The 12,446-nt window shown below is 46.3% G+C and overlaps 1 protein-coding gene across 4 annotated transcripts in view; it reads right to left on the bottom strand.

The window, feature by feature from the left end:
- Window positions 1–12,446, bottom strand: part of LOC133217988 (chromatin remodeling regulator CECR2) — a 95,794-nt gene that overhangs the window by 46,085 nt on the left and 37,263 nt on the right. Inside the window, exon 1 of one of the 4 annotated variants that reach the window (XM_061363934.1) lies at window positions 2,421–2,543. The exons of the other annotated variants lie outside the window; for them this stretch is intronic. The gene's annotated coding sequence lies outside the window, so the exon portion shown is untranslated. Of the gene's footprint in view, window positions 1–2,420; window positions 2,544–12,446 lie in introns of those variants that run through there. 4 annotated transcript variants of the gene reach the window in all.

Here is a 12,446-nt window from a genome sequence, read left to right on the forward strand (position 1 = left end):
AAATTACAGTTCCACATATATGCCAGAAAATCATTCACAGTAAGAAAAATCCACTTCCTATAACACTTATTATGAGTAGTATACAGCACTTAACAAGATTTAATATGGCTAAACAGCATAGGAGTAAGAAGCTATTCTTTTTAGCTTGCAGAGTAAATAATGGATTGAATACAAATTCCTGCTTGAATGTTACTCAACAGACTGTTACACAAATGGCTACGCTAATGGCTATAAATAAAGGTTAATGGCCGGAGAATAAAGGATAAACGTTTTGGCACATACCCAGTAAAGAAGAGAAAGTGCTTTTTTATTAGACCACAGTAACTGCGGTAATAAAATTATTGATAACAGATTGCAGATTAAATGCTGCTTGTAGTTATTTATTGGAAATATATTAATGGCATATTTTCATTATCAACACTGCTGTTATTTACCTCATGTGCAGCATCCAAAGTGCTTCACAAGTAGAAGCTTGACACCTGCACTGTGAAGTAACATATACATATCTATATATGTGTGTGTGTGTATATATATACATATATATATAGCTACATACACATAACATAACAAGAACCAGGTCAACGTGTATATATACACGTGGAAACTCAAGGAAAGGGAAGGGCAAAGGGCAGCCAAAACCTAACATAGCATTCCTGCTGCAGAGCTAACTCCCCAAAATCTCTGTCCTGGCCTTTAGATGACTACCCTGCTTAATGACAAGTTAACACAAAAACTGCTGTTGCCGCTTGCCATCCCTTGGATAGAGTGATATTATTGTTGTATAAATATTAATCATACTTTATAACTAGCAATTACTGAGTAAATCCACTCAGCAGTGAGTATTTTGGAGGTGTTGACTTATTTTATTTGGAAATTACTTTAGTGGGCATCTGCCTTTTAACAAAATACACCTGAGGAGGGGAGAACCAAAACCCAAAGTATGCAATGTGTTAAAGCATCCCAGATGTGTTACCACAGTAAACTCGCAGCTTGTGAAAAATGACACATTAGGACCCAAAATAAAGGGTGGGGGAAATTAAGTCTTCAGGATGCTCCTCTCCCCCCCCCCCCCCACCATTCAGCCTTATCCACATACACTTGTGCACTAAAGCTGTCAGTCAGCAGCCTGCCTTTGCTAGGATTCGACTGCCTTTTGTATGAAGGAATATTTAAACTGCTTCCCGTGAGCCTTTTCAGCCAGCTGTTTGACTTAACACTGCTTAAGCAGTGGCCACAACCAGCTCAGATAGCCCCTATCTGCAGCCATTGTTTTCCAGGCCCAGGAGTGACCTTTACCTTTTTGGAGCCACTGGGTCATCCTGGGGGACATTCCTCGGGCACTGGGAAAGGTGCTGTTTCCTGGGCAGGGACCACCAGCCTTCCCCAAAACACCTGGCTGGGTATTCCCCCCCTTGCCCCTCACTTGCTGCCTTTTGTCTCCCAGGTGGGTGTTCCTTGTCTTTGCCTTCAGCATGTGTAGCACCGATTTGCGTACCCAATCTGATGGACCTTGCAGCCACTGGCTAACAGGGGCACTGGGCACACAGACCAGTGCGGGACTGGGTGCAGAGCCCTGGGTTAAGGGGACGCTTGCACAAGTCAGGATTAATCCACACAGACATATCGCTAGGCTAATGAAGCATCTTTAGCAGGCATGAGGCTGTTGGCACCTCTGTAGAAAGGTGCTTGCTGTGCTCCCCTGGAGCCCGCTCTGTTTCCTACTGATAGCACACTGGATGCCAGTGCATTATGGCGAAGGCACAGTCCAAGTATTACCATGGTTTTGGGGAAAAAAAAAAAGGTACTGACATTGTCCTGTAAAGTTTTTGTCTACTTTTTTCTGTAGCTGCTTGTAATAGGGCAAGGTCAGTGAGAGCTGCTTTAATTTCCAAGAACTGGATCCATTAGCCCTGTTTAACTGAATACTATCCCACTGGATTTTCCAGCTTCCTCCCCCAAACCACCTAAATCCTGGACTTTTTCCACACACCCAGGATGCTGTGGGAATGCTGGGAACCAGGAGGATGCCATGCAAATCTTAACATTTTAGGATTGTAAACAAAACGTTAGGATCCCTTTGGGTTTTCACCTAAGGGTTCAGCCCACATTTCCCAGGAGAAATAAACCTTGTTTTTCCAGCCCTCCCCTCCAACAAAGGCCAGCCAGCAAAGTGTCACAGTGCTTGGGTGGCACATCTGAGCTGAAGTGGTGCCAGGGACTCCCAAGAGAAAGAAACCATCAAAACCTCCCTGGACCTCAGGGCAAACCCTGCCCTGGGCACCCGTCCCCACAGCCTGGCCAGGGCAAGCAGCGAGCGGCTGGGCTCCCTCCCAGCCACCATCCTCCTCCCCACGCCTCCAACCCTTTTGTTTTTCCCCTTTTCTCTTTGAGCACTGAGCTGTGAGCACAGAAATCTGAACCTTGCCAAAACGCTTTGGGGACGGCACAGAAAGGAAACAGAAGAGGCAGCAAATCAGCAGAGGAAAGGGGGGGACGACGACCACATCTCCTCCTCCTGTAGCTGTAGAGAGCAACAGACAGCAGCAAAGCAGGATTCTCCCCCTCTCCAGCTGGCGTCACACCTCATTAGGGAAAAGCCTGTTTAACGTCTTTCCCTCCCCCAGCCCGGGACTAAATCCCCCCTGAGTCAGGCAAGGGCTGTCGGGAAGAGGCGGCCGCAGGAGCAAGGGTGACCACCTCGGCCTGGAGGAGCACCGGCCAGCAGCAGGGTTAGCTAGCCAGGGCAGGCGGGAGGGAGGGCACTGCTGACCCAATCCCTCCCTGCTCCTCGGTGTGCTGGCAGAGAAGGGCACGCTGCCCCGTGCCAGGCAGGTACGGTTAACCCCACACCAGTGTGCCGCTGGCCAAGGGCTGAGGCTGAAACAAATGCGGCTCCCCCAAATGTATTCAACCCCAACGTCACTTGTGTTTTGTTGCGGTTGATAACTTCGGGCTGCTCTTGACACCATGCAAGTGGCCCAAGCCCCGTGCTGCCCAAAATATATTGCTTCTTGATATCTGCAAAGATTTCAGAGGAAAGGCAGTTGGCTTCCTGGGTAAAAGTAAAGAAACGAGTCCAAAGCTGTGACAGCAGTGACACCACTGCCACCAACACCAGCACATGCAGCAGACTTTTGAGCTCTGGGAAGCAGCTGGTCAGATTCCAGCTCCTGGCAAGCTGTCTGCATGGAGGATGGTATCACAAACTTTGGGGCCCTTGTTTCAGAAGACTCCTCCAAAACCACAGGGAAGCCAGCGCATGCAAGAGCCCAACGTGAGCAGACTGGGTGCTGAGGTTCAGGACTACAGTTTAAAGGCTTCCTCCATGCTGGAGCTGAATCATCTATAACCGAATCTGATGGACATAACCAGACTAAGCACAGATAAGCCTTGTCCAAGTTAGCCATCAGTTTAAAAATCCCAATCCGTTCAGCTCTGTTTCCATGCTGCTGCTGTTATCAGCTTTCCGTTGCAATACTCCCAAGTGACTCAACAGGCTTTTGCAGAGGCTTTAGGAGAGCACTGAAAGCTACCAGTGGGCTGTGCCCAGCCAGCCCCAATCCATGCACTGAAATTTCAACACCATCAATGAATCGAGTCAGGATGTTCTTTTTCCCTTCACAGCTAATTAATGACAATGGTTACCTGGGCAAGAGCCTGGCAAAATCACACTGGGATAACTGGGAGCTATTGGGATTGGTTAGGAAAATGGAAAGTCAGCTGCAGGCCTGAAATGCTTCCAACAAACACCATTTATCCCTGTGTTGTGTGAAGGTGGTGTGTTCTTCACATCTCTGGCTAGGAGGTCCCGCTATCCCCACCAAAGGGCCACATGTCCAAGGAGGCTGCAGGGACTTGGGGAGAGACCACTGCTCCCCCCAGCGCATCCCCGAGAGGAGTGCAGCACCCTCCTTTTGGCTAGAGAGTACACCCAAATCAGCAGCAAGAGGCTAATGCAATGATCAGTGGGACATGGTCATGGAAGTAGGGTGACAGGATCCAGTTACGTCACAAGCCAACATCCACAACTCAGGTCTGTTGGGGCACTCAGCCCCTAGGATGTACTCAGCACGTCTGAAAAATCATGCCCCCAGAGAGCAGTCAGAGTGCTTTCTGCAGCCTGGTGCTATGCTCTCCCTGCTTGTGATTGCTGCCATCATATGGAAATAGTACTTAAAATAATGAAACCTACTGAGTGCCCTGCCCCACATGACAAGGCAGAAGGGCACTGAGGGAAGTCAGGGTTATTCCTAGTGCCAGAATACCCTGCAAGCACAAACGGCAGTGGGTTCAGGTGGCTGCCATAAAGTCAGACAGAAGTTACAGCTCCTGACTCTGGTGGATTCTCCCAATCACATTATCTTAATTTTAAGCAGCTATGTGGAGACACCACCCACTATCCAAGTCTGCAGCTGGATGCATCTCTCCCAGCTTCCCCACAGTCCTGCAGGAGCCTGTACACTGTCCTCTATGAGATGTTCCAGGGCTTTACGGCTTCCTGAGCCAAAGGAGCCCCCAGCTTCTCCACTCCACCTTTCCATCACAAGAAGAGGGGGTGCTGAATGCCCTCCAGCACTCCTGGCAGCAGGGACCAAGTCAGAAGCTCTCATTAAGGACACATCATCTTCACCTGGGGACCACCAGCTCAAGGCAAGCCAAGCTGGCCTTCTATGGTATCTTTGGGGGCATGAGCAAAAGAGGTTTAGTGAAACTCAGCACAGCAGTGGTCCTGGCTTTTCTCTGAGCCACCAGACTGGTATGTGCAACAGCAAGGGATGAAGAACAAATAAACACCCTGGGGAGGAGAAAGCTACCCTGTCAAAAGGGGACTATCATTTGGGGAGGGGGATAAAGAAAGAGTAGCAAGAGTATTGCCTTCTCCTGTTATTTTAGGTCCCCCCTTTAAGTCTGCCAGTGCTTTCTGAGATCTCTACCTTCCCTGACTTTCTGTGAGCAGACTCTGAAGGCTATTTCAAGCATGTTGTAAATAGGAGCATAATGTTACTCCAAGGCTAAGCAGAGGTGTGAGATGAGAGCTTTGTATGAGGGAGACAGTTATAAACAGAAAGCTGGGGCTCCCCCCCCCCCCCCGGTGCCAGCAGTGCAATGGGTAACGTCAGTCACCCTCTCCTCTGGCAGCTCTCTTCAGCTGCGGAAGGGGATGCACAAAGATTGAACTCTGCTCAGTTCAGACCAAGTATGTTTGAAAATGCAGACTATTTCCAATGCTGATGGATGGTTTTTGATAGAATTCTCCAGGCTTGGTTTACAGGCACACTCTGGTTTTGTCTTCTTTAGCCTCACTACCAGCATGTTTGGAAGTTTGAGACCACTGTGCTATCTCTCAGCCACAGTTGTGGCTTCTTGTTCTCCATCCACGTCAACCTGCTGCTTGATGTCTCCTTTGGGACAGGGACCCTCCCCTGTTTGCACAGCATGCAGCTGCTTGCTCTACCAACTGGAATTTTTCACTGCTGCATAATGCAAACAAATAGGAGCCGCTCATGCTGGGTGGCTAAACTGTACTGAAAAGAGGTTTCAGACTGATCAATCCAGTCTCCCCCATGCCCCATAGCTAGTATAGAGTAAAGCTTTCCTCTCCTCCTAGCTCATCTTGCCTGCAGGACAAGCAATCTGGGACAAAAACTACAATCGTTATGATTCTTACGCATTGTCAGCACTTAAAGGATGTACAGCTTCTACTCATTCTGTTTCTCTCCCCCTTGCAAAGTACCTTTTCAGATGGACATGTGAAGCTCTGAAGTAATAAGCTATTAGTTTCTGTTTAACAGTTAGCCATTAGTACTTTATGCCTCTAGAGCAGCTTTCATCCCAGAGCATCAAAGCATTTAAAGAACATTCAGTAAAGCCCTGTAGCACCTGTGTAGGAAGGGGAGGCACACACCCACATGCAGAACAATTTTACAGATGGAAAAATCACCACAAGCCCCAGCATCCTTACCAGGGACATGCTTCACTCAGTGGCAGGGTTAAGAGAGAAGCCATGAGGTTTGACACTTGATGCCACTGCAACCATCTTTTTTCCCTAGCAGTTTTACTAGCAGCCAAAGCATTTGAAGATCATGCTATTTCCCTCTGAAGGATCATTTCTCCCTTTCAAAATAATCCCTTCTTCCTTCAGACCAGATAATCTACACCATTTACTATAAGCCAGTTATGCTGGCTGAGAGGCAAGCATCGCACTGGGCACTGTGCTGGCTTTATATGGGAGACAGGAATTTCAGGCTCAGCAGAACTGATGGTCTCCAGCCTATGGTTTGCAGACCCGGTGGAAGACTTCCAACAGGCCTGTGAAGGGCAATTAAGAAAAGCAACCTTAACATAAGTCTGCTGAAATTTCTAATCAGGGGTCCATGCCTTTACAGGAAAAACACTGGGGTCGTGCCCTGAGAAAACCCAGACCAAAACACCCCCCACAAAGTGTCTGACCACTATTGCCCAAGCCACGAGTTCAGCTCCTCTAGCTGAAAATAACCTCCAAACACAGCAGTATGAGAGGAAACACAGTCTGATTGAATTACATCCTGTTTGCCTCGCCCTCAGAAGGATATCATTTATTATCACCTAGAAAGGATCTCTCCCAGTATGTGCACTTGTATGGAGTATCACGTGTTCAGATTGTTATATTACTTGTAGATTGTGCTGGTTTAGGTTTGCAAGGGTTTTTTTTTGTTCTGGGAAGATAGGCTGAGGAAAGTGGTAAGCAGACCAGGACCATTCTGAAGCTAACTCGTAATACCATATAGATTATATATTGTTAAGCTCTCACAGTCCCATGATAGTACTGAGTTGCTGGTAAAACCAAAGCAGAACAACTCCTAACTCACTCTTCTCCTCAATTGCTGGATTTAACATTCCCATTAATGGGCTAAGTACTACCACCTGCTAAGGAATACAAATTTTATCAACTCTTTTACACAGCACCCTGAGTGAGCACAGCTCTACCTGTTCTTGATGATGTTTCTGGAAACAACATCACTGGGTTTGCTATGGTCCCTCCCCAGATGCTTTGGTTGCTTGATAAATAAAGAACAGCTGATCCTGCCATGTCACCATCTCCTGTGGTAAGAGGCTTCCTGGGTACCTAGTGGGAGTTCTGCTAAGCTTTTAAGCCCATTGGCAACGTGGGGAACAGTCTGTAGCTCCAAAGCCAAGAGGCTCGAAGTAATAATCCGATTTCAAAGCCCCTCCTCCTTTCCAGCCAAAGGCAGCAAGGGAGGATGAGATCAGACTGTTGATGCTCTTCATTTTAGGTCTGGCCATTGCACTCATCTGCTCAGCATGAGCATGGGGAAGGGAAAGGATGAGTGCCAAAATCTGGAATGGATTGCTCGACTGATGTTTCTGCAAAGATTTCAAGACTTATTGGGAAAACAATTTTTTTTTAAGGGGATTTTCGCTGCTCTTGATACAGCCAGACTGTCCCATCTAAACCAACCTCCACATTTCTGGTCTGTGCACCAGCATAAACTCCTGGGGTATTTACTCCCTGCCATCAAGCACCGCAGAGGCACCATGGCATTCAAGCTATGCAGCTGGCTTGCACTCTCACCTCAAAACTCCTGCAACAGAAACAAGTGGTGCTCTAGCATTTACATTGCTCCCCCCACTCCAGGATGTTGTTAGCTGCCAGTTGATAAGCAATCCATGAAAAAGCTATTGTTATCATTGAAATAAATAGAAAGCCCAGATCGCCCCTTAGGGGTTCAGGTGATTCGGTTACATCCCTTCTGCCCCTCAAACAAAAATGACAACCTGGCTTTTGAATGGGGAAAGACATGTCCCGTGCTCAACCTTGCCTGGAAAAGCAGGATGAAACAGTAAAATACATTAAGATGAAAACAGGCTTTATGTAAAGCCTTGCTTTTTCCCTTTAATCTGATCTCCACAGCCAGCCATTCTTCTGCCTCCCCTTCCGATGCTGCGTGGAGTGCAGCCCTCAGCGTACCCACCACAAACAAACCCAGGCTGGCGGCTCAGCAGGGACATTGGCCTTAAAGAGCTGTCGGCACTAAAAACTCTTCCTCCTTACTTGGGGTCAGACAAAAGAAAAAAGCCATCGAGAAAGAGCCTGCAGCCACACACAGGTACCACACAGGTTTCTACCACCACACATGGCCAAGATGAATGGGGGTGAATTCCACCACAATGCTACAGGGAAATCCAAGTTCCAGTGTTTTTTCTATTAGGTTAGCAAAGAACTGCAAATGCATGAAGTAGCTGCTGACTGGTACCAACCCTGATGATGCGGCCAGCCAGCTACTCAGATGGATGAACTGCCTGTTTGCAACAGGCTTAGTCTCAAGCCTAAGAATGAGTTTTAAAAACACACATCTATCCCTTGGCATAACAGTTTGTGGAACCATAACTAATAGGTCTCTTTCATACTCTTAGATAACTGTCTGCCCTACTCTGGATAGCCAAAAGCATCAACTGGCTTATCTATCAGACTATCCAAGCTTATTCCAAGCTTATACAGCCCAGACATACTCCAACAGAAAAATTAATGGCTTTTACACATTTTCTTTTTCTTATTATAAGAAACACAGATGCTACCACCCTAATGTGAGATATATGCACTAAGGTACAGGCTTGTCATAGGAAATAGTGTTTTAAGCCTGCCAAATATTGTAATGTGAGTCACAGGGCCATACACAGCCTTGGCTTCATAACACATGTCACAGCAGGATCCAATGTCAAAACAAACACAGGAAGTTACCTCTTCCAGTGCTCACACTCTGCCTTCAGCCCCCACCACAAAAAGTCTGTATTTTCATCAGATATGTGGAGAAGCCACCCAGCGCTTTTAAAGCCTGGCTGGGGATTGGAGACTCCACTCCCAGTGACTGCTATCCAGGCTCACCTTCCCCTCAGCCAGACTCCGAGCTTCCTCGGCTGTCCTGTGGAACATGCGACCTGCCCTGCTCTGCTGAGACATCATCTTCCATGGGATGCTAGTAAAAACCTAAACAGGACTCAACAGGGTTTCTTGGTGATGGACGTGACTGCTCTCAGAGTGGGAAAGAGTGGCTGGAAAGCTGCTCATGGAAAAGAACCTAGGGGTGCTGATTGACAGATGCTGAACATGAGCCAGCTTGAGCCCAGACAGCCAAGAAGGCCAACAGCATCCTGGGCTGTATCAGCAATAGCATAGCCAGCAGAGCCAGGGCAGTGATCATCCCCCTGTTCTGGGCACTGGTGAGGCTGCACCTCAAATCCTGTGTTCAGCTCTGGGCCCCTCACTACAAGAGAGACATTGAGGTGATGGAACGGGTCCAGAGAAAGGCAAAGCTGGAGAAGGGTCTGAAGCACAGGTGTGATGAGGAGCGGCTGAGGGAACTGGGGTGTTTAGTCTGGAGAAGAGAAGGCTCAGGGTGGGACCTTATCACTCTCCACAGCTACCTCAAAGGAGGATGGAGACAGGAGGTGGCTGATCTCTTCTCCCAAGTACCAAGTGACAGGATAAGAGGTAATGGCCTCAAGCTGCACAGGAGGAGGTTTAGATTGGATATTAGGAAACATTTCTTCACACAGAGGGTGCTCAGGCATTGGCACAGGCTGCCCAAGGAAGTGGTGCAATCACCGTCCCTGGAGGTGTTCAGAAACCGTGTAGATGAGGCCCTCAGTTACATGGTTTAGTGGCGGACTTGGCAGTGCTGGGGGATCTTAAAGGTCTTTTCCAACCTAGCTGATGCTATGATTCAGAGCTGGAAGCAGCCAGAAAATGAGCTAGGAAGCCCATGGGAATTCCTGTTCCCTTCCCCACAGCTGGGGGAAGGCAGAAGAAAGAATGATCTGCTCAGAAAAACAAAGTATAAAGCTGGCAGTCCCAGGGATTTTAGGGCAAGTGTAAAATCTCAGGAGCTGCTTCTTGTGACACACTGTGAGTGACTTGCCATTCACACAAGTGTCACCAGTGCAACTGTCCTGGCAAAGCCAGAAGTGGCCACGAACCACCATCTCCATAGGAAGGAGCTCAGTTTACATGTGTGTTTGCCAAGGGAAATGATACAGAGCCCTTCATGTGCTTAGGAGGCGAACGCTCTGTGTTTTATTCCACATCTGGTAATGCTGCTCCATAAAAAAGGTGATGGAGTGCTTGGAGCTCTCCTTCCAGAACAAAGGATTAGTATCTTCTTCAACACATATGCCATACAGAGATTCTTCTTTAGCTTAATTTAATGTTATCTTTACTAGCAATAAATTTTGAGGTTGCTACAAACACTTGGCTATTTATGCAATAATAATTACACCTGCCAGCAATGGCAAATTATTATTAATGTTAATTATTATGTTCATAAATGTTAATGTTAACTACACTCTTAAAACACATATTATAAACAGCACTGTAATTTGAGAGAAGGGCAATAAACTACTTGCCCAGACACAGAGGAAACCAGGTCTACTGCTTTAACACTTATTCTACAGGCATTAGTTGGAGTACCTTTTGCTCCTAAATTCTTTCCTGCCATCCAGAATAAGAAAAAAGAAAAATAAAACCAGACTTGTTTCATGACATTAAAAATACAAACCCCAAGCCAACTAAAACCTAAGGGTCTGTTACATCTCGTAAACCATAGTAGCCAGCTTTGTTTCTGCAGTTCAGCACAGAAGTGATGACACTGGATTATCCAAAGATCTGCACAAAATGCTTTGGTGGGATGAAATAGCTGATCTGCCTGAAGTGGGGAAAAAACCCATGGTAACAGATAATTATATAACCAGCTTGTAAAAGTGTCATTAGTGGAGCATAGGATCAGGAAAGCCCTGGCTTTGATTCTCACTTCATGCATTCAGTGATGAGAGCTAAATCTCTGCCCGTTTCTCTCTCCTCCCCCCGCCAAAAGTTAGATAATCTTTAGCCAACCCTGTAAAACACTTGCAACCTACGAGTTCAAGCAAGGCTGGGTTAATATACTGCTACAGTTCTAACATTCAGATGCCGTGTTCTACCTTGATAACAGAAGAAAACTGGAAAGAAAATTCCTCTGCTGTTCAGATAAGGTAGCTTGAGGACTCAGGGGTAAACTCTAAAGTTCACCATTTTAGTTCGAAAGGACATCGGCTACTGGAATTCAGCTCTTCAGATCTTGACTAAGTGATAAATTCAATAAGAAAGAGCTTTGCCAGGAAGTATCTCTTTCTTTCAAGGAAGAATGGGAACATTAGCCATTCTGTACATTAACCAAGCATAGCAAAAAACCACACGTGGACCTTGTTCTCAGTTATCCACAACTGGATGCCTCTGGAAACCTTTCCTCAGAAGTACAGTTGTGCTCCTCCTTCCTTAGGAATGGCAGAGGCAAATCTAAGCAGGAGAAAAATTAAACTGGTGGCAACAGACCTTGAAGGTCTGACAGTGACCTGCAGCACTAAGGTCTTCAAAAACGCTTTCATTTGCCAGAACAGAAATTAGTTTCCTCACTAGGTACAGCACCAGGGTTAATGGGAGCTTTATAAAGCCTTCTTTGAACATACAGATTATCCTTTTCAAAAAAGACTAATCTTGTGGTTTAAAGTACAGTATTGGGAGCCAGGAAACCTATTCCCAGCTCTGTCAGGCTGGGTGACTTCAGGCAACCCACTTGACTATTAGAGACAAATAGAGATTTGACTATAGAGACAAATACCTAGATCTCCCATGAGACTTAATATTTGTAAGACAAAGAGAACCAGCTTAACTATTCAGAGATCCCTCAAAGCAGAAGAGGATGGCAGGCCCTTTTACACACAGGTTTGCTCAAGCCTCTCCAAACATTAAGTCCCACAGATAGGAGCAAGGACACCTGCACCTGGCACTTCATACAGCCATAGATTACAACATTGCCAATTACACTTCCTTTTTCAGCAGTGAAGGAAATGTCTCATCCTGTCTGGCATTTGTGTCCAAAGGAGCAAAACCGAGGAACTAAGGAAAAATCAAGTTTAGGGAAAGCTACACTGGCCAGGCAACTCTCAAAGAACAGCTTTCCTCTGGAGGATCTGATTTCACTGCACGAATGTTAAAAAACATTTAAAGACAACAAAATGAATTCAATTAAAAAAAATTAATCAAGCATTGCAAAGGTAAAATACAGAAAACACCCAAAAAGTGTGAGAAGACCCAGGACATTCAGTGCTGGGAACAAGAATCACTACTCTTCTTTCCAGAACAAATTCACCCCAGATGTCTCCACTGGAAAAACCAATACTTACTTAGAGTCTCGTTTCAGAAGGTCCCTACCATTCCTCCCAAACTGTTGTAATTACCTACTCTTCATCTTTTAGTTTCCATATATTTGTTTCCTTCAAACTTTTAAATAAATAAAACGAAAATAAAACATTTGGGTATAAAACAATCGTATGATTTCCAGTGCTCCTTAAGAGAGGGCACGCAGAGCCTTATATGCACTATGCACAACATCTCAGACTCACATCTTCAAACT

Source organism: Neopsephotus bourkii, unplaced genomic scaffold, assembly GCF_033783945.1.
Source record: "Neopsephotus bourkii isolate Nb327-2 ecotype Australia unplaced genomic scaffold, CSIRO-AGI_Nbou_v1 NB_1183, whole genome shotgun sequence".
NCBI lineage: Eukaryota > Metazoa > Chordata > Aves > Psittaciformes > Psittacidae > Neopsephotus > Neopsephotus bourkii.